The following is a 22542-nucleotide window of genomic DNA, read 5'->3' on the forward strand; positions in this document are numbered from 1 at the left end:
AGATCTCCCAGCCTTCATCAACCCTAGAGTGCTGCCCCACTGATACAAGCCCAGCTACAACACCATCCCCCTTCAAATCTAGTTTAAAGTTCTCCAAATGAGCCTTGCTAATTCCTGTCCCAGCATCCTTTTGCCCCTGTGAGATAAATCTTTCCCGTGTATCACTGTCTAGACTGGTGTCTTGTAAAACCAGCCATTATCAAAGAAACCAAAGCTGTGCCTGTAGCACCAGTCTTGTAGGCAGTTGTTTATGTACTGAATTTTTCTATTCCATCCCATGTCATCACCCAAAACTGGAAGCAGGGAAGAGAAAATCACTTGAGCTCCAAACTCTTATACCATCCGTCCCGAGGCCTTGAAATTTTTCTTCATTCCCATCAGACTGCGGGATGCAACTTCCTTCCCACCTGTCTGCAAGATCAGCAGTGGGTAGTAGTCTGTTGGGTGCACGAGGCTGGGGAGTGCCCTGGTGATGTCCCTGATTGGGGCTCCAGGTAGACTATAAACTTCCCTATGATGAGGGTCAACTCTGCAAATTAGGCCCTCTGTCCCTCTCAGAAGGGAATTGCCTACTACAATTACCCTTCTTTCTTTCTTATCTGAGCTGGTCTTGAAGCGTGGAATCAACCGCCTCATTCTATGTGACCTTGTAGATGAGCCTTGCACCACATCCTCACCTACCTCTTCTTCAAGATCCAGGGCCTCAAACCTATTATGGAGGGGCACCTGGAGAAGCAAAGCAGGTAGGGAGGGGGGCTGCCCACGGTGCTGCACTGGAACTCACTTCCATCCCTCGTCATCTTTTTGGTCCCCTACCTCTGCCCGACAGTGACAGGGTAGGGGGTCCATTACCTTTTGGGGGGCATCCCTCTGAAACCTCTCTGAGTGGCATGCCAGGGAGTTGGTTTTCCCTCCTCGCTGGAAAACACTAGGCTTTGTCAAATCAATAGTTAATAGTAAATTTTCCCTCTTTCTTGCAAAATTTTCTTTCTGCAGAATATCTGGTTTCCTTCTGTGATGATGTATTTTTTTCTAAAGAATACACTGCATATAGTTGGCTTGACATAACCTTCTCTAATGCAGAAATCAGACCATTTAATTAGCAACCATGAGACTGAAGTAGGTGTCATCAAGTTCTGCTGAGAACTAACAAACTGCCAACTGAGAGAGAACAGGTTTGTGAGTGATGCATTTCGCTCATACCTCAGCTGAAGGAGTACAAATAGTGTAGCAGATTATCTGTTCACAGTAATGTAATGACCAGATTCTTGCTGAGAAGAGAGAATTCAGAGAAAAATGAGTAGTCACTGTTCAAATAAATAGATTAACTCTACAAGTAGAGACTGAAAGCGTTATTTTCTCCTAAATATGCAGGAGGTAAAGCTTCTGAGTATCAAGAGTCATTAAATCAAATGGAAATGACACATCTTATATGGACTGACCTTTAAATCATTACACTAGTTACAAAAAAGTCTAAAAAATTGAGTGTTAGTTTGGAAAATACCATTTGGGCCTTTAGCTAAGTAGCAATTCAACAGATGATTAATGTGCCTCAAAGGGCTGTCTTCAGAATCTGTATCATGTAATTGGAAGATGAGGACAGAATCTTTACTTTTTCCTTTCCTCCTACCTACAACAAGGGAGTATAACTACAAGCTTGAATGTTGTATTAAGTAATCATTTACTTTTGCTTCAAATTTCCGATTGCAAAGGTATTTGTAAGTGCTTCACTGCAGCCTTGAGTTTGTCTATTTGTACTTTATAGCACAGGAGGATATATTATAATTGTCCCTATCTTCTTTTTTTTTTTTTTTTTTTCCCCAAATATGATAATGCATGTAATAAAATATTAATGAAAAATCTGAGAGCTACATAATACATACAAGTTACAGATGGAGAAGAAACATTTAAGATATGAAATATTTTTTAAACTACACCAGAACTGACATTTTAGAAGAACCTTTTCAAGAGTACTTGTAGGATATATGAGCTTTAAGATTTAAGCTGCTATGGCCCAGTTCTCTGAAAATCTTTAAAATGAAGTTGCATGTTCTTTTATCACCTTTGATTTAAAACCAGAAAAAATCACCACATAGAAGCAGTACTTGGGATGTAAAAAATCTGAGTCCATTTTTAGTAAGCGAATGTAGTTTTGATGGAAGATTGCATGTATGTAATTGCTACTAAGAAAACAACTTTATAGTCTGAGGTGGCAAAACATAGTTTAAAACCTTTTATTAATTGGAAACTGCCTCTTATTCTAAACTAGAACTTCAGTTTTATTTTGCTTTCAGTAATACATTACTGAAGTAGTCATTGTAAGGTCTAGACTCAGACTTTTTTTTAAAATCAACATTATCTTCTTTAGCTTTCAAATAAAGGCCTGAGTTTTTAATTTCACTAGCTCAGAAGAGTTGAAAAATCAATGCTTATGCTGGAACCTTCTGCTGTTTAAATGATTACTGGATTATATGTACCCTTAAAAAAAAATGTTGTCTTTGAACAGATAAAGGTGTATTATTATTTGCTGAAATTACATGGGATATTTTTTTCTGATCCATGAATTATGACATCTGCATGAACTAATTGGATAGTGTAACTTCCATCAGTTTACTCCTCATTCATTGAAATACATTTTAAGACCTTATCCCACTAGAATGAAATTTTATTTTATTTTGATCACAGAAGGAAAATTCCAATTTAATTTGATTCTACTAAACAAGAGCTGGAAAGTATATCTTATTCTATTAAGGTCTTAGACATTTTATCACACAGGCAACATTCATGAATTTTAAGTAAAGCAACCAAACACAATGGCAACAAAAATTATTAGCAAATACTAATCTACAACACTGATTGAAATTCTATCAAAAGCAGATTCTGCCGAAGCTGTTATTCTGCTTCAGGGAATCTTCCTCATAAAAAGCACATGAGCACTATATTACTAGATTCAATAGGTAGCCTATTTGATTGTTACATTCTAACATCATTGACATCTAACTGCAACAGGGACTAATGCTACCCTGACATTTAAACAAGTGGACAGGTGATGGATAGGTAAGTCAATTAATTTTAATAGGCTAGACTATAATTTAGAATTATTTTAACATTTACAGAAAAACCCTGTTTATCTTCATTTTTTTCTTAAACTTCTTTACAACCCTACAGCACATCATTTGTTCAAAGAAGGCTGTTATCCCTTTGCTTCTTTTGCAAGTATGGAAGGATAGAGAGCAGTGTAGGGGAAAAGGACCTGGGGGTCCTGCTGGACAGCAGGATGACCATGAGCCAGCACTGGGCCCTTGTGGTCAAGAAGGTCAATGGCATCCTGGGGTGTATTAGAAGGGTGTGGTTAGTAGGTCGAAAGAGGTTCTCCTTCCCCTCTATTCTGTTCTGGTGAGACCACATCTGGAATATTGTGTCCAGTTCTGGGTAACTCAGTTCAAGAAGGACAGGGAACTGCTTGAGAGAGTCCAGATGATGATGAAGGGAGTGGAGCATCTCCCTTATGAGGAAAGGCTGAGGGAGCTGGGTCTCTTTAGCTTGGAGAAGAGGAGACTGAGGGGTGACCTCATTCATGTTTATAAATATGCAAAGAGTGAGTGTCGTGAGAATGGAACCAGACTCTTCTCCTCTTCTCAGTGACAATCAATGATAGCAAAAGGGGCAATGGATACAAACTGGAACACAGGAGGTTCCACTTAAATATGAGAAGAAACTTCTTCTCACTGTGGGTAACAGAACACTGCAACAGGCTGCCCTTGGAGGTTGTGGAGTCTCCTTCTCTGGAGGCATTCAAAACCCGCCTGGACACATTCCTGTGTAGCCTCATCTAGGTGTTCCTGCTCTGGCAGGGGGATTGGACTAGATGATCTTTTGAGGTCCCTTCCAGTCCCTAACATTCTGTGACTGTGTAATTCCGTGTGACTCTGTGATCATAATACTAATGAAAACATTCCCTAGAGCGAATTATCTTTAGTAAACTATGGCAGGATAAACCAATTTTATTTATTATATTGAGTAATAGAAATTTCCTTAGAACTCTAAAAGCTCACACATTTCATTTTCCAGCTCCTCCAGTATAAATACAGTTTCCTTTGTTTCACACCTACTGTGCAATCTGACAGAATCCTGCTGTGTCCAAACACCACTAACACTTTCATCCCTCCAGACTTTTCTCCTAGGCTCTTCCAATTCCATGCATATGCTTCCATTGCTTCTTTCTGCTCTGACAGACTTCTGCTTATCCACTTCAATTAAATTTCAATTTTGTCTCTCTAAAGTATTTTCACTCTCTTCTTCCTCCCCCTAAAACCTGGCACTTTCCTTCCCCTTTTGGCCTTATTATCACTCTTTTCTTTCCACTTAGAAACTACCACTCTTACATTTTTCCTCAAATATCTCCCTTTCCTCTTCTCCCTATGATTTTCTACAATGACTCAAGCCTCTGCTTCTTTACATATGCTCCCCTTGTGCCGTTTTTTTGGTTGTTTGGGGGGTTTTGTTTGTTTGCTTGTTTGGGGGTTTTTGTTTGGTTTTGGGGGTTTTTTTGGTGTGGTTTTTTTTTTTTTTAATTTTTTTTTTCCGCTCCTCCTGTGATTATCATATTTTAATAACATTTTAACAATAGCTGAAAATAAATTCCTGCACAACAACAATTATTACTACTTTATAGCACCCTACATCTGCCTAGGATTTACACAACATTAAAATCTCAAGAACCTCAAAATCAGTTAATCAGTTCTTATAACATTATTCACTGGTGTAGGCCTGCTGACATTCAGCAGGGTAGTCCTGTGAAAAATGTACATGGGATTTGGTGACAAGTTAAGACATACAGTTGCTGAGAATCAATGTGCAGCTGAATCAGGTGAGGCGGAGACACTACTAACATTAAAATGTTTTATGCTTTAATTTACAATTCCAGGTTCTTAAATGTTTTATCTTAATTTCATAAAGTTAGGTATGATTCTGAGAAACCAAAAGTTTGGCAGAGACACAGATATTGTCTTATATCTCTTTATGTGGCAAATCTAATGTTCCGCTGAACTCCTTCCCTCTTTATGGGGCAATTAAAACAGATGCATAGAGTCCTTCTCATCTGAGACAAACAGGAAGTTCTCACAGGCAAGGAAGACCTGAAATCATTGATTTCTAAGAAAATTGTCCCCCTGATTTAAGAAAAGTTGAGTTTCTATTCATAGTGGTTGTAAAGAAACCCAACAAATGCATGAAATTAGGAGATGTTATTGCTGCAGCTGCTGTCAAAACTTAAAATCACTGAAAGCACTACATAATTTTGTTGTTTATAGGAATTGTGGTTTGGCTTGCACCTCAGAAATGAAGGTCTGTAATGAGTATCACAGATCCTAATGACTCCTTGGTTAATCTGGACTCAAAACTTCTGAGTGTTTGAATTCATGGGGAAGCCACGCTTCTTTCTCATGCTCAGGATGGAGGAGCCAGGCCCAGGCAGTCTTTCTACCTGGGGGTACCACTCCTGTCTCCAGCCAACAAGATAGCTAAAATATCAAGTTGAATTGCCTGTGCATCTGAACAGGTTTCTATGGGAACTGAAGAACCACGATAGACAAAAACAGAGAAAACAGCACTTGTCAGAATGAGATGAGGAAATGAAGCAAATGCTGTGAGCATGCAGAGATTCAGCCCATGGATAGATTGTCCAAGAAGGATCAGGGAGGGGAGAAATGTTTAGGAGACATCCATGTTCATTCTGAAGAAGTCATAAAATATGCTAGGGCATGAAAAGAAATTACTGAAATTACTGAAATGATAGTAAGAAGAGGCTGAACAGAAAAGCTATTTACTTAAATAAAAGATTAATTACAAGTTAGGATGCACAGTTTGTGAACAGCTCAGGTTAGGGGAGATGATAATTGTGAGTGTAAGAGGATAAGCAGAATTAAAATAAGGTAAATATGACTAGTTCAGAAGGACTGTGCAGTGAACTAATGGCAAGATGTTTAAAGTACAGTATGAAGCCCGAAGTACTTAAAAAAAAAAAAAAAACAAAAAAAAACAACAAATTGCAAGGAAGGACAAGATTACACCATTGGCTATTGCATTTATGATTTTTATTACAATCATCTTGTTTGCAGTTGTACACCGGATTGTTGAAGAAAAAATATCTAAGAACTAATAAAAGCTACCTACCATTATTCCAAAGGAGTGAAAAAGCATTCACAGACATCTGGTTTTTCTCTCTTATAATGGAATTTTTTATTTTTTTTTAAATTTCATTGACCTGGAGAAATTGTTAACTCCTTCTAAATCTCAGCATTTTCAAATATGAAAATACAATTTTTTTAATTCCAAAATGATCTCCTAGTGTAATCGTTTTTGCTGTTCTCAGCCTAAGCTTTTGTTAGCATACAGAAATAAGTAGAAAATTATCTACAATGAAAATTATTTCTCCCATGAAATTGGGCTTTATATCGAAACAAGAACACAATTTTTTTTCCTATCCAGTGATATCTGTTAGCAGTAAAGGAAACCATCAACACAAGTCACCACAAGATTTTTTAAAAAATAACTACCTTACATGACACTTGAAAAGGGAGTATTCCAAAATCAAAAGGTCATTATGCAAGAAATCTAATCATGCTAAGCACCTTCTTTAGAAAAACCTGTAACATTTATTTTCATTAGATATATATTAGGCATTGTAGGGTAACCTATAACAACTGTTGGAAAAAGTATGTTATGATTTCTTCCTGAATATGTTTACTCTTTCATAAGACTCTACTCATGGAGATGCATGTATGTTTCTTCTTTTAAAAACAGCAAATCTTTACAGACAAATCATACAGCAGAGGTTTCCATAATCTTTTTGCTTTATATTCCAAGATGTCTCTTAAAATAACTGTTCCAAGTCTGAAAAAGTGATGTTTCTAGCATGAGGGGAAAAAACAAACAAACAAACAAGAAACAAACGAACAAAAAAGAAAAAAAAATTATTTGCATTGAAATATAGGTCAGGTTAGCAAAAAAACTTCTACTGTACAGTGGAAAAGAAAAAAAAACATGTTGAGGAGAACCACACAGATCACAAATTTAGTAATGGGACCTCGAACCTTTCATTTTGAGCTAATGTGTTCAAATTGAGCCTAATTTAGAACTGGCCAAAAGTTAATAGTAACTAAGGCCTTTTGTGACTTGTGTGTAAAATGGTATAACATTATCATATTACTTCCTGCTGATGTGTATTTACAATGTAAAAACAAACAAGCTGTCGAGGGTTTAGATTGCAGGGTGACAACAAAAACCCTGGCAGATGTATTGTTAACCTCCTCTCCCCCCCACTTCCCCCTTTTGCCCCTCCCTCTCCCCCCTTCCCACTAAGGACAAGCGATAGGGAGGGAAAGAAGGACAGAGAGAAGAGAGTTGGAAAAAATTAGAGATGTTTTACTAATGCTACTAATAACAATAGAGAAAATAATACAAAATATACAAAACCAATCTTGAAAGTCTCAGCAACTGCAGAGCCAGCACCCAAAGTCCTGGATTAGACTCTGTAGTCAACTGGAGCTGAATTCAGTCCCTCACTAGGCCTCAGTTCACAAGGACAACTAGCAAGGTCCTCTCCTAATGTCGTCCATAATGAAAAAGGAACGAGATCCTTGTGATCTGCCACTTTTATATGAAGTATTCACGTGAATGGAATGTTATACTCCGTTGGTCAGTTTCTTGATCACTGGTTTCTCGTTGCCCCTCTCGCAAGATGTCCATCCATGCTTATCATTAAGTTTGCATTCCATTGCTAGGTTTACAAAAACATGTATCTGGTTCTCCAGGAAAATGCAGCTAATATGAAGGCTTTAGCCGGCAGGCAAAATTCACTAAAAGAGAAACTTGTTTTTTAACAAAACCAGGACATTCCACCCCTTATAATATGCCATTCACTGAATACTTAAACCTTATCAATACAATCTAATTAATCACTACTACTATATATATATACACATATGTACATATACACACAGGACTAATTAATCTTAATCAGTGGACCATCCTTTGAAAAGTTCATTAAGTTCATTTTGTCACAACAGTCTCCCAGGGCAGGAAAAATGATACAAGTGCATCTCACAACCACTGTTTGTGGTTTAAAGACATCAACTTCAAAGAAGTTGTCAGGTGCCACTCAAAGAAGCTAGCTCTGGTTTCATCATCACTGTCTTGATCTGAAAGACACTTATTAAACACTGTTAGTATGGCAATTCACATCATGCAGTTCAGTATTGAGTATTTTCACCTAAAATCAAATCCCCTTGAGCTACACACCGAACTTCTCCACCCTTAAGCATCACCCACCAGGTGCTGCCATGTCCCTGGGCACAAATAATCCCACGAATGGGCTTGCCTTTGCCTGAGGCAGGAGTAACCCAGACTGCCTTTCTTAACATATTTTTCACGTGTACTACAGGGACTTTATCTCCTTCTACAGTACGAAGAATTTCTGATTGGGCAGGCCCGGCTCGATTGGTTGATCCCCTAGTGTTGACCAACCAAGTGGCTTTTGCTAAATGTGAATCCCAGTTTTTCAAGGTTCCACCACCCAGTGCCTTTAGTGCAGTTTTTAACAAACCATTGTACCTTTAAATTTTCCCAGAGGCTGGTGCATGATATGGAATATGATATACCCACTCAATATCATGTTCTTTGGCCCAATTGTCTATAATGTTGTTTTTGAAATGAGTACCATTGTCTGATTCAATTCTTTCTGGCGTACCGTGTCACCAAAGGACTTGCTTTTCAAGGCCCAAGATAGTATTTCGGGTTGTAGCATGAGGTAGGGCATATGTTTCCAACCATCCAGTGGTTGCTTCCACCATTTTAAGTACATAACGCTTACCTTGACGTGTTTGTGGAAGTGTAATATAATCAATCTGCCAAGTTTCTCCATACTTATACTTTAACCCTCGCCCCCCATACCACACAGGTTTTAACCGTTTCACTTGTTTGATTTCGGCGCAAGTTTCACATTCATGAATAACCTGTGAAATAGTGCCCATAGTTAAATCCACCCCTCGATTGTGAGCCCATTTATATGTTGCATCTCCACCTTGATGCCCTGAAGCATCATGGGCCTACCGAGCTAGGAAAAGTTCACCGTTATGTTGCCAGTACAAGTCCACCTCAGCTACTTTAATCTTAGCAGCTTGATCCGCTTGTTGGTTGTTTAGATGTTCCTCGGTGGCTCGACTTTTAGATACATGAGCATCTACATGACGAACTTTCACAGGTAGGCTCTCTAGCCGAGCAGCAATGTCTTGCCACAGTGTGGCAGCCCAAATGGGTTTACCTCTGCACTGCCAGTTGCTTTTCTTCCATTGTTGTAGTCACCCCCACAAGGCATTTGCTACCATCCATGAGTCAGTATAGAGATAAAGTATTGGCCACTTCTCTTGTTCAGCAGTGTCCAAAGCCAGTTGGATGGCTTTCACTTCTGCAAATTGACTGGATTCACCTTGTCCTTCAGTGGCTTCTGTAACTTGTCGTGTGGGACTCCACACAGCAGCTTTCCACCTTCGATGTTTTCCTACAAGACAACAGGATCCATCTGTGAACAATGCATACTGCTTATCAGTCTCTGAAAGAGTATTATACAGTGGTGCTTCTTCAGCACGTTTTACTTCCTCCTCATCTGGAGACATCCCAAAGTCTTTGCTTTCTGGACAGTCTGTAATCACTTCTAAGATCCCTGGGCGATTGGGACTTCCAATTCGAGCTCGTTGCGTGATCAGTGCAATCCATTTACTCCATGTAACTTCAGTTGCATGTTGTGGAGAGGGAACCATCCCTTTGAACATCCAGCTCAGCACTGGCAGTCGAGGTGCTAGGAGGAGCTGTGCTTCAGTACCGATCACTTCTGAAGCAGCTCGAACTCCTTCATATGCTGCTAGTATCTCTTTTTCAGTTGGAGTATAGTTGGCCTCAGATCCTTTGTATCCTCGACTCCAAAAACCTAAGGGCCAACCTCGGGTTTCTCCTGGTGATTTCTACCAGAGGCTCCAGGTTAAGTCTATTATCTCTGGCTGCGGTGTAGAGCACATTTTTAACATCTAGTCCAGTCCAAACTGGTCCGAGGGCCACTGCATGAGTTATCTCACGCTTAATTTGTTCAAAAGCTTGTTGTTGTTCCGGGCCCCACTCAAATTGGTTCTTTTTACGAGTCACTCGATAGAGAGGGCTCACAATCTGGCTGTAGTCAGGAATATGTATTCTCCAAAAACCTACAATGCCCAAGAAAGTCTGTGTCTCCTTTTTATTAGTAGGTGGAGACATTGCTGCAATTTTGTTTATCACATGCATTGGGATCTGACGATGGCCATCTTGCTATTTTATTCCTAAAAACTGGATCTCTCGTGCAGGTCCCTTGACCTTGCTTCGTTTTATGGCAAAACCAGCATCCAAAAGATTATGAATTATTCTCTCATCTTTCTCGAAGACCTCTTTTGCTCTGTCACCCCATACAATGATGTCATCAATATATTGCAAGTGTTCTGGAGCTTTACCTTGCTCCATCGTGGTCTGGATCAGTCCATGGCAGATGGTAGGACTATGTTTCCACCCCTGGGGCAAGCGATTCCATATATACTGGATGCCCCTCCAGGTAAAAGCAAACTGCGGCCTGCACTCTGCTGCTACAGGAATAGAGAAAAATGCATTAGCAATGTCAATTGTAGCATACCACTTGGCTGCCTTTGACTCCAGTTCAAATTGCAGTTCTAGCATGTCAGGCACAGCAGCACTCAGTGGTGGTGTAACTTCATTCAGGCCACGATAGTCTACAGTTAGTCTCCATTCATGACTAGACTTTCACACCGGCCAGACTGAGCTGTTAAAAGGTGAGCAAGTCTTACTGATCATACCCTGGCTTTCCAATTGATGGATCAACTTCTGGATAGGAATAAAAGAGTCTCGACTGGTGCGATACTGCCTGCAATACACTGTTGTGGTAGCAATTGGCACCTGCTGATAGTCAACCATCAGCAGTCCTACAACAGAAGGATCATCTGAAAGACCAGGTGAATCAGACAGCTGTTCAATTTTCTCAGTGTCCACAGCTGCTATACCAAATGCCCACCTATACCCTTTTGGGTCTTTAAAATACCCTCTCATGAGGTAGTCTATGCCAAGGATGCACGAAGCATCTGGACCAGTCACAATGGGATGCTTTTGTCGGCTTTTCTGGTTAGGCTCATTTCAGCCTCTACAACAGTCAGTTCCTGGGATCCCCCAGTCACTCCAACAATATTGATGGATTGTGTTCCTTTATAATTAGAAGGAATTATTGTGCACTGAGCACCAGTGTCCACTAAAGCTTTGTACTCCTGGGGGTGTGTTGTACCAGGCCATCATATTTGTACAGTCCAATAAACTCTGTTATCCCTTTCCTCCACCTGGTTGGAGGCAAGGCACCTCTAATTCCTGTTTTGCACAGTCTCTGGGTGTGAATTAGAGGTTCCTTCAAGAGCATCAGAATCTCTTCTGCTCCTTTTGTAAATTGGAGCAGCCACCTTCCTAGGAGTTTTTCCTTTTATCTCACGTACTCATTCCTGAAGTTCTGAGGTAGGTCTTCCATGCCATTTATTCATGTTTTCTCCCTGTTCATGTAGGAAGAACCACAGTGAACCTCTTTTTGTGGGCTGTCTCTGTCCTCTCTCTCAAGATTGGAAACGCCTTTTCCTAATAGCTGAAACATAGGTTTGTGCAGGTCGTGAATGGTACGTGTCTTCTCTGAGTTCTTTGATTTCTTGCAACAGCTTTTCAAACTGGTCATCAGATTTTTCACACAGTTTCTCCACAGCGGAGACACAAGCCTGTAGAGAACCAGCAAGGCTGTCCTCAAAGTACCGGAGCTGCTCAATCACTTCATTAATTTCTTGTATACCTCTAGCTGACCAGACCATTCCTGCCAATGACTTAGCATATGCAGGTGGTGCGCTTTGTGCAAATCTGCGCCACAGAGATTGTGTACAATTGATTCTATCTGGGTCTGTTCCCTCTTGGTTGTCTGGTCCAAAATAGATGATCTCTCACACAGTTAATTCTCTCAGGAACTGGATACCTCTCTCCATAGTATTCCATTTCCCTAACTTGGATATACAATCTTCCTTATAGGGAAATCTTACTTTCATAGCTGCCAGGAATCGGGTCCAGAGAGTAGTGGCATTAGACTCTCTTGAAATTTCTGTATCAACGGTGGAATCTTTTGACAGAGATCCCAGCTGCCTGGCTTCGCCACCTTTCAATTCCATTGTTTCTGCCCCATCATCCCAGCATTGGAGCAGTCAGGTTAAAATATTCTCGCCTTCACGACGACTAAAGTCTTTTCGCAGATCTCTCAGCTCACCTGGAGAAAAGGACCGAGTAGTGGTCACTTCATCTCCTCCCTGTCCTGATGATGGCCCTTGGGTTGATGTTGGTCCTGTGCCATCACCTGCTGCACAGGTAGCCTTTCTAGTGACTTTCTTACACCCGGCAACTCATGCTGATATGGGTTCACCATCATTTGATTCATTTTCAGAGTCTGCATGACTGTCACAGTGATTGCTGTGGTTACAGCAGCAACAGTGAGCAGTGTGTGAAGAAGGGGGTCTGTCTTGTTAGCCTTTGAGGCTGGAGAAGTAACGTTATCTGCAGCGACCTTGGCAGAGGAGCTCTGTGTAGGAGCTGTAGCTTCAGCCTGTGAAGCTGCGATTGGGTGGGCAGTGGCTGCAGCAGCAGTTTTCGTTGTTTTGGTCTTTTTTGAGTGGCTCGGAGTGCTTTTTGCTAAAGCTTCCGAAGATGTATCACAAATGTCAGGATTAAAAAGAGACGCAAACCTCCTATTGAACCTCATTTCTCTTAACAGTAACACAAACTGGCATACATTCAGCAAACCAGATAGCACCATCACAGTTCTATCAAAGCTCCAATGATATTCAAAGCTCTCTAAAACATTTGAAAACTGTCCTAGCAAAAACACGAAAGTATGGTTAGTCAGCCTTTCTAAAGATTTGCTTGACCAATTAGCAAACACAGAGCCATACTGCTCTTTAATCTCTCCCGGAGGCTTTTCAAGGTAAAGCAAAATCGAGTAGAAATTCATTAGTGGCTGCAGTATAATGAAATAAACCAGTGCCAAACCACACAGTATCATCATGACCGCTGTCCAGTTTCTTGTTGTTATATAATGAATACTTCGATTCAGAAAGAAACACCAACACAGATATGGGATCAGCGAGCACGATGTAGAAAATAACTGATACAACTTATGCCATAACATCTTTAAATCAGTGTAATTCACTTTGCCTTAATACCACTAAATAATATCCAAAGCAAACAGACGCGTGAGTATCACAACTCTATGAGTTGGCACCGTGCCAAGAAAATTGAAAGGTACATCAGAGCAGTAGAAAAGCCAAAAATCTCCAAATTTACCCCTTTCTCTTGCCCCACGTTGGGCGCCAATTATCTGTCGAGGGTTTAGATTGCGGGGTGACAAGAAAAACCCTGGCAGATGTATTGTTAACCTCCTCTCCCCCCCACTTCCCCCTTTTGTCCCTCCCTCTCCCCCCTTCCCACTAAGGACAAGCGATTGGGAGGGAAAGAAGGACAGAGAGAAGAGAGTTGGAAAAAATTAGAGATGTTTTACTAATGCTACTAGTAAGAATAGAGAAAATAATACAAAATATACAAAACCAATCTTGAAAGTCTCAGCAACTGCAGAGCCAGCACCCAAAGTCCTGGACTGGACTCTGTAGCCAACCAGAGCTGGATTCAGTCTCTCACTAGGCCTCAGTTCGCAGGGACAACTAGTAAGGTCCTCTCCTAATGTCGTCCATACGGAAAAACGAACGAGATCCTCGTGATCTGCCACTTTTATATGAAGTATTCACGTGAATGGAATGTTATACTCCGTTGGTCAGTTTCTTGGTCACTGGTTTCTCGGTCACTGGTTTCTCGTTGCCCGTCTCGCGAGATGTCCATCCATGCTTATCATTAAGTTTGCATTCCATTGCTAGGTTTACCAAAACATGTATCTGGTTCTCCAGGAAAATGCAGCTAATATGAAGGCTTTAGCTGGCAGGCAAAATTCACTAAAAGAGAAACTTGTTTTTTAACAAAACCAGGACACAAGCAAACAAAACCGAAGACACACACACACAATAAATTTTGGAGACCTGTCATTTTCTTTAACAAAAAAAACCGTAAGACTTAGTCAATATAAATAAAATACATTCTTTTTCAACACTCCATGATCTGGATATATTATAATTCTATTTTTGCTTTGGAAAGATCAGCTTTTGAAAAAAAGATGTTGTAAAGAGGTTATGTTTTTAGAGACAATGTTGCATCAATATTCAGACCAAATTTTTCATTATCTGATCACCAGCTTCTCTACTGACATTAAATTCAATATTGGATGTGAGATCAAAATTGTCGTCGAAACAAGGCAATCAAGACAATTAAAACATAAATGCTCCAGATGACTGTAAGGGGTTAAAAAAAGCCTCCAGACTGTGTCCATGCAGGTTTTCATGAGGATGAAAGTCAACATCACTGATAAAAACCAAATTTGACCAATACGTAAACTGCGATTCCTATTTTTTAAAATATTAGATTTTTAATATGAAAAGGGAGGAATGAAATCCAAGAATGCATTTAAAAATCACTGGAACCTAGCTATGAAGTGATTCATTTTTTGGAGTTGCCTGTCTTTATCCATTGATTATGATAGGACCCAATGACAACCTCGCTTCTGGTTTAGGCGTTTAAAGCAAGTACCTGAAGTTTTCTAGCACAAAGGGCATATGCATTCTGTATAATTTTAGAGTCCTGATTTCAAGAACAAGCAATCAGCAACATTGTTCTCAATAATAACTATATTTTTATTACTCAGATTGAGTACTGTATAGATTGCTTTTTCAAAGCCCTTTTAACAATTAACATTAAATCTGCTAGAGAGAGAGGAAATACTCTCACTGCAGGATTACAAAGGTCTGCATCCCTTCTGAAATTCTGATTATTTGAGCCTTTACATATGAAGTAGTTAAAAACTCTGAAAGAAAATACACCTTAAATCATCAATACGATTTTCACTCAATCCGTCAGTTGTGGATCTTTTTTCTTTAATAAGTTGTCTAAAGTATCTTGCAGGCTGTGTTATTCCTCTTTGATGGTACATCAAGTGAGAAAGATTAAAGTCTAGTTTGAATTTATCACTGATGACATTTCTGTGACTTTGGTCCATCAATCCTTTGTGATGGGAAGATGTCAGAACAAAGTCATCACAAATTATGTAATGTCATTCCACCTAAGACACAGTGCCAAATAAGTTGATGAAGCATACTGTTGTGAAGTCTATATCCTTCCAAAGGGTACATTTATAGCTACATGTTTTTGATTTACAATTCTCCTGAGATGTTGAAATTCAGGAGGATCAAACCATTTTGGACTGATCATTCTATATCCTGTGTCTTATCTTGATCCTTTATATACTGAATAACCTCAGTTTCTGAAGTATAATTCCCCTCTTTGGTCTTTCAGGATTCATTAGGTAAGTTGTAGAAACAGGGAGGAATTCAGCAGGAACTAAAGAGTAAGTATTCTATGTTTGCACTTTTTATGGGCATACAGTTAAAATTTTAATTGTCACCATAATTAGCAGGGGGTAGTTTAAAATCAAATAGTGAAAAAAGCAAACAAACACATTTCTAATTTTAGTCTTGAAAACATCAGTTAGGAGATAGCTGTAGATAGGTGGCTGTTATCATGGAGGTGAAATAATCATCTTCCACATGCACCATCGTATTATTCCACTGTCTAGTTCTCAACTCCATATCAAAATACCACAATTTTTCCTGAGGAATATAGGAAGATTTTTCAACACCCGTGTCTCAATGAACTATAGAGAATGCATGTTTTTCTACTGTATTTCAAAACATTAGCAGAAGTAGTTTTCTAGCAGTAGCAAAAGTAGCTGCTATCGTGGTACAACATGGCAGAGTGCCACAACACACCACTGGAAGAAGCCTCCCGGACATAAAAGAACTTCACAGTATCACAGTATCACAGTATGTTTGGGATTGGAAGGGACCTCAAAAGATCATCTAGTCCAATCCCCCTGCTGGAGCAGGAACGCCTAGGTGAGGTCGCACAGGAATGTGTCCAGGCGGGCTTTGAATGTCTCCAGGGAAGGAGACTCCACAACATCTCTGGGTAGCCTGTTCCAGTGCTCTGTCACCCTCACTGAGAAGAAGTTCTTTCTCAAATTTAAGTGGAACCTCTTGTGTTCCAGCTTGATCCCATTGCCCCTTGTCCTATCATTGTTTGCCACTGAGAAGAGTCTGACTCCATCCTCGTGGCACTCACCCTTTATATATTTATAAACATTAATAAGGTCACCCCTCAGTCTCCTCTTCTCCAAACTAAAGAGCCCCAGCTCCCTCAGCCTTTCTTCATAAAGGGAGATGCTCCACTCCCTTAATCATCTTTGTTGCCCTACGCTGGACCGTCTCCAGCAGTTCCCTGTCCTTCTTGAACTGAGGGGCCCAGAACTGGACACAATATTCCAGATGGGGTCTCACCAGGGCGGAGTAGAGGGGAAGGAGGACCTCTCTCGATCTACTGACCACCCCCCTTGTAATACACCCAAGGATGCCATTGGCCTTCCTGGCCACAAGGGCACAGTGCTGGCTCATGGTCATCCTGTTGTCCACCAGGACCCTCAGGTCCCTTTCCCCTACACTGCTCTCTAATAGGTCATGCCCCAACCTATACTGGAACTTGGGATTGTTCCTGCCCAGATGCAGGACTCTACACTTTCCCTTGTTAAATTCCATCAGGTTATCCCCCACCCAACTCTCCAGCCTGTCCAGGTCCCGCTGGATGGCAGCACAGCCTTCTGGCGTGTCAGCCACTCCTCCCAGCTTAGTGTCATCAGCAAACTTGCTGACAGTACACTCTATTCCCTCGTCCAAATCGTTAATGAATATATTGAATAATATTGGCCCCAGTACTGACCCCTGAGGCACTCCACTAGATACTGGCCTCCAACTGGACTCTGCACCATTGACCACCACTCTCCGGCTTCTCTCTTTAAGCCAGTTTGCAACCTACCTCACTACTCTATTGTCTAGACCACACCTCCTCAGTTTAGCTGTGAGGATGCTGTGAGGGAGTGTGTCAAAGGCTTTACTGAAGTCAAGGTAGACCACATCCACCGCTCTGCCATCATCCATCCACCTTGTTACATTCTCATAAAAGGCTATGAGGTTGGTCAAGCATGACTTACGCTTGGTAAAGCCATGCTGACTGCCCCTAATGACCCTCTTATCCCTGATATGCCTTGAGATGACACCAAGGATAAGCTGTTCCATTACTTTCCCAGGGACAGAGGTGAGGCTGACCGGTCTATAATTACCCGGGTCCTCCTTCTTGCCCTTTTTAAAGACTGGAGTGACATTTGCTTTCCTCCAATCCTCGGGCACCTCTCCCGTTTCCCAAGACTTGGCAAAAATGATGGATAGCCGTCTAGCAATGACTTCAGCCAGCTCCCTCAGCACCCGCGGATGTATCCCATCTGGACCCATGGATTTATGGACGTCCAGACTACTTAATTGTTCCCTAAGCCAGTCCTCATCGACTAAAGCAAACTCCTCCATTAACCTGGCTTCATCCGGGGTCTCAGGGGTACAGGGTTCCCCAGGACAGCCTCCAGCAGAGTAGACAGAGACAAAGAAGGCATTCAGCAATTCTGCCTTCTCTGTGTCTTCTGCCACCAGGGCACCCACCTCATTCATCAGTGGGCCTACGTTGCCTCTGGTATTAGTTTTATCTGCTATGTATTTGAAAAAGTTCTTCTTGCTGTCCTTGACCCCTCTCGCCAGCTGTAATTCTAAGGAGGCCTTGGCTACCCTAGCTGCCTTCCTGCATCCTCTAACAGCAGCCTTATATTCCTCCCAAGTGGCCAGTCCCTGCTTCCATGACCTGTAAACTCGCCTCTTCTGCTTGAGCATACCCAACAGATCCCTATTCAACCACGCAGGCCTTCTGGCTCCCTTCCTCGACTTCCTACGTGTGGGGATGCTCTGATCCTGAGCATGGAAGAAGCAATCTCTGAATGCAATCCAGCTCTCTTGGGCCCCTTTTCCTTCAAGCAGTCTTGCCCATGGGATTTCCCCCAGCAATTGCTTGAAAAGGCCAAAATTAGCCCTGCCAAAGTCCAGGGTTGCAATTCGACTTGCTATTCTGTTCCTGCCACACGAGATGCTGAACTCCACCATCTCGTGGTCACTGCAACCCAGGCAGCCCTCAACCTTTACTGCTTCGACCAGACCCTCTTTGTCAGTGAGGATGAGATCCAGCAGTGTACCTCTCCTGGTCGGCTCCTCCACCATCTGCATGAGGAAGTTATCATCAATGCACTGGAGGAACCTCCTGGACTGTGGCTGGCTGGCTGAATGGTCCTTCCAGCAAACATCAGGGAAGTTAAAATCACCCACAACAACCAGGGCCTGTGACTGTGAGGCCACTCTCAGCTGCGCATAGAAGGCCTCATCAACTTCCTCAGTCTGATCTGGTGGCCTGTAATAGACACCTACAACAGTATCACCCCTGCCAGCCTGTCCCTTGATCCTGACCCATACACTCTCAACTCGTTCCTCATCCGCTCCTGGGCAGAATTTAGTACATTGCAGTTGCTCTCTCACATAGAGGGCAACTCCACCACCATGCCTGGCTGGCCTGTCTTTCCTGAAAAGGGCGTAGCCATCCATGACCACATTCCAGTCATGTGAACTGTCGCACCACGTTTCTGTAATTGCCACCAGATCATAATCTCCCGACCGAACATAGGATTCTAACTCCTCCTGCTTATTCCCCATGCTGCGCGCATTGGTGTACAGGCATTTCAGGGAGCAAGCAGAGCACACCAATTTCTCCCTAGGGGCACAGGAGGCCACCCGGTCCTCATCTGTTTTAGAATGCTGCCCCACTGGGGCAAGCCCAACTACAACCCCATCCCCCTTCGAGCCTAGTTTAAAGCTCTCCAAATGAGCCCAGCTAATTCCTGCCCCAGCATCCTTTTGCCTCTGCGAGATAAGCCTTTCCTGCATAACACTGTCCGGACTGGAGTCTTATAAAACCAGCCATTATCAAAAAAACCAAAGCCCTGCCTGTAGCACCAGTCTTGGAGCCAACCATTTAGAGATTGAATTTTCCCATTCCACCCCACATCGTCACTTGAAGAGGGAAGGAGTGAAGAGAAGATCACTTGAGCCCCTGAATCTTTCACCATCCTTCCCAAGACCTTGAAGTCATTCTTCATTCCCCTCAGACTACGGGAAGTAACTTCCTCCCCATCTGTCTGGAAGACCAGCAGCAGGTAGTAGTCTGTCGGGTGCACCAGTCTGGGGAGCTCTCTAGCAATATCCTTGATCCGGGCTCCAGGTAGACTACAGACTTCCCTAAGATGAGGGTCAACCCTGCATATTGGGCCCTCTGTTCCTTTCAGAACGGAATTTCCTATTACAATCACCCTTCTATCTTTCTTATCAGAGGTAGTCTTCAGTTGTGTAGTCAACCGCCTCTTCCTATGTGATCTTGTAGGCAGGCTTGGCACCACCTCCTCACCTACCTCTTCTTCAAGACCCAGGGCCTCAAACCTATTACGGAGGGGCACCTGGGGAGGTGAAGCAGGCAGGGAGAGGGGCTGCCCGTGATGCCGAACTGCAATACGCTTCCAACCCTCGTCTTCTTTTCGGTCACTTACCTCTGCTCGAGAGTGACAAGGGTGGGGCTGTCTCAGGACCTCCGCCTGTGTCCGGGAGGGCAGGAGGTCCATCTCCTTTTCGGGGGTACCTCCCTGGGGCCTTTCCGACCGGCACGTAAGGGTGTTACTCCACCAGTCAATCGCCCTTTTGCACTCCCTGATGGACCTCAGCGTCTCAACCTCCTCCTTAAGCTTCACAACCATGTCGAGCAGATCTTGCACCTGCTCACACAAGTAGAGTGCTGGCCTCCCTCCTCCGGCAGCAGCAGGCTCTGGCACTCCTTGCAGCCGGAGACCTGAACAGCCACTGTTTGGGACAGAACTTCAGTCTGCGTTGCCACAGTCTTTTTGAGACATGCTCTCCTTCTGGAGGCGACCATGGTCATCAGCGGTCTGGGACGCTGGCAATAAGTCGGTGGGAATGACAAACAACAAGTGCTCTCTGCACCCCGCTGCGCTAGCTGCCACACCCGCTGCGCTAGCTAGTTGCTCCTCTCTGCACCTGGTGGGCAGCAAATAGTCGCTGCCCTCCCAAAGGTTTTTTCAAGGCAAGGGGAGGAGGTGTGGTCGCCGTCACCGTGGGAACGCCCCCCGCCACGTCAGCCGCTCTCTCGCAATGGCTACCGGGGCTTCGGGGGGATCGGGACCGCCGGGAGTCACGCTGTCCCTGCACGTTTCCCTCTGGGCTTTCTAATCTCGGCTAAACCTCGTAGTCGACTGAACCTCGCCGGCTCTGGCTCTCGCTGCGCTGGCTCCGATCAGCTGACTCAACTTGGGATATATCAGAAAAAACAAAACCAAGAATGAAGTTAAATGTGCATAGAAATAAAGAGGAGAGAAACTATTATAACTGGAGACTACAAAAATGAGAACACAGAAGTTCCACTGGTAATTTGGTAGCCTAGAGATGACGTATGACAGATTTATATGAACTGGTCATACATAGAGCCTGATTCCTCAGACTATCAGCTAGGAAGAGTATTGGGTCCTTTTCCAATAAAAATCTGGAATAAACAACAGGAGGAGGATGGGGAAACAGAGAGCATGACAGAGAAAATTTTATGAGCCATTATTCATTACCCTTTTTTCATGAAAGAAGCTACCTATCAGAGCTGCCAAGAAAAAGAAAAACCTTCCGGGGACAGGGAGAACTTCTATTTCAAAATGAGCAATCAAATTATCAGAGTCTCTCCACTGGAAAGCTTCAGTGGATGACTAACTGCTGCCTTCTGCTCATTACTTCTCTCAAAAGATGAATTGAGGTCCTTTGTGTTCTCCGGTAACTGAAGTTTCCGTTTTGCCTTTTCTATTTTTAAGAAGTAGTTACAGATGAAGAGAAAATGTGCTGCAGTAATAGAGCCACATCAGGAAATATCCTCCTCAGCTGCTGTTCAGAAACATTTGAAATGCCTTCTAATAGAATGCTGCTTGTCCCATAACATTTGTGACTGTGCTTCAAATGCAAATTTCTTCATTACATTGAATTGCATTAAATTTCATAAGCACTCTGCTGCACATATCCCCTAAAAACAATTTGCTGAGAAAATAAAATTATGTGGTACGATGATATGCATCCATTAGATAATACCTGAAAATAGCTTTATAAACATATTTCATTTTAGTTGCTACTTAATGATTTTGTTTCACTGGGTAGCTTCTGGATTCAGCCATTCCAGTGCAATGAACTAGAATCATCTTCAGAGCTGGAAACTTTATTAGTTTGATTACTATGTCAAATATGATGAGCACATGTAGATTTATAAAACATGAAAAAAGTTACAGTCCATTGAGTATGCCCTTTTTCAGTCTTTAAAGACATTAACTAGAAGGACATCTTAGTACTGCTAACAGCAGTTCTGTTCCCAGGGAGTACCTTATTAATACTTTCGGTAGCAAATATTAATATGCAGATACTTTCTGACAACGTCAATGTACTTTGGGAAGAGACAACAAAACAGCCTGAAATCACTCACAGTCATTAAAGATCCCCTTACAATTAACCTGGAAATCAAAGGTCTTAGAACGGGATGGCAAAATCCCAATAACCCTAATTACGTCCTATTTGTCTGAACTCACTTGAACTACAAACAGATAAAGTGATCTTAATGGATTATTTGGAATGACTGTGTATTTCTCCTCAACCAATCATACCAGCAACTAAACTGCGTCTTGTATACAATTCTACATGAGGTCACTGGGGAGAAATATATTAATTACATTTAATCCTAGGCAACATTTTGCTCTTAGACAATCCTCTACATCTTCTGTGTCCTCAAGCTCAAACTAATGTACGATCCAACTAGCTAGACTTCACACATATACAGGAAAAGATGGATAATCATTGCATATCTTGACGACTTTAAAAAGACCATGTTAATCCAACTACAGGTAAAACAATATGGGCTCCAAAACACAGCAGTTTGAACATAAATAATGCAATGGCAGACTGTTTTCCTATCTCTGCCTAAATCTTGTCTTTAATTTATTTACAAGCATCTATATAAGAACTGACTCATCAGTCTAATTATTGTGTTGCAAAAGGGCTCTTAAGAGATTAGGTAACAGGAAGAGTAGTTACCCTCAAAAGCATAATTTTGATCTGTTAAAAAAAATACAAAAGTAATATATCAAAGAACCAGAGTACTAATATTGCTAGCAGGACAACAGCAACAAAACCCGTTAATTTATCTTTTACTTGTGTTGGCTTTTGGAAGCTGGAGTATTTCTACAAGCCTTTGAGCATTCATCTGCATGACATCAGG

This window comes from Patagioenas fasciata, chromosome 2 (genome assembly GCF_037038585.1).
Source record: "Patagioenas fasciata isolate bPatFas1 chromosome 2, bPatFas1.hap1, whole genome shotgun sequence".
NCBI lineage: Eukaryota > Metazoa > Chordata > Aves > Columbiformes > Columbidae > Patagioenas > Patagioenas fasciata.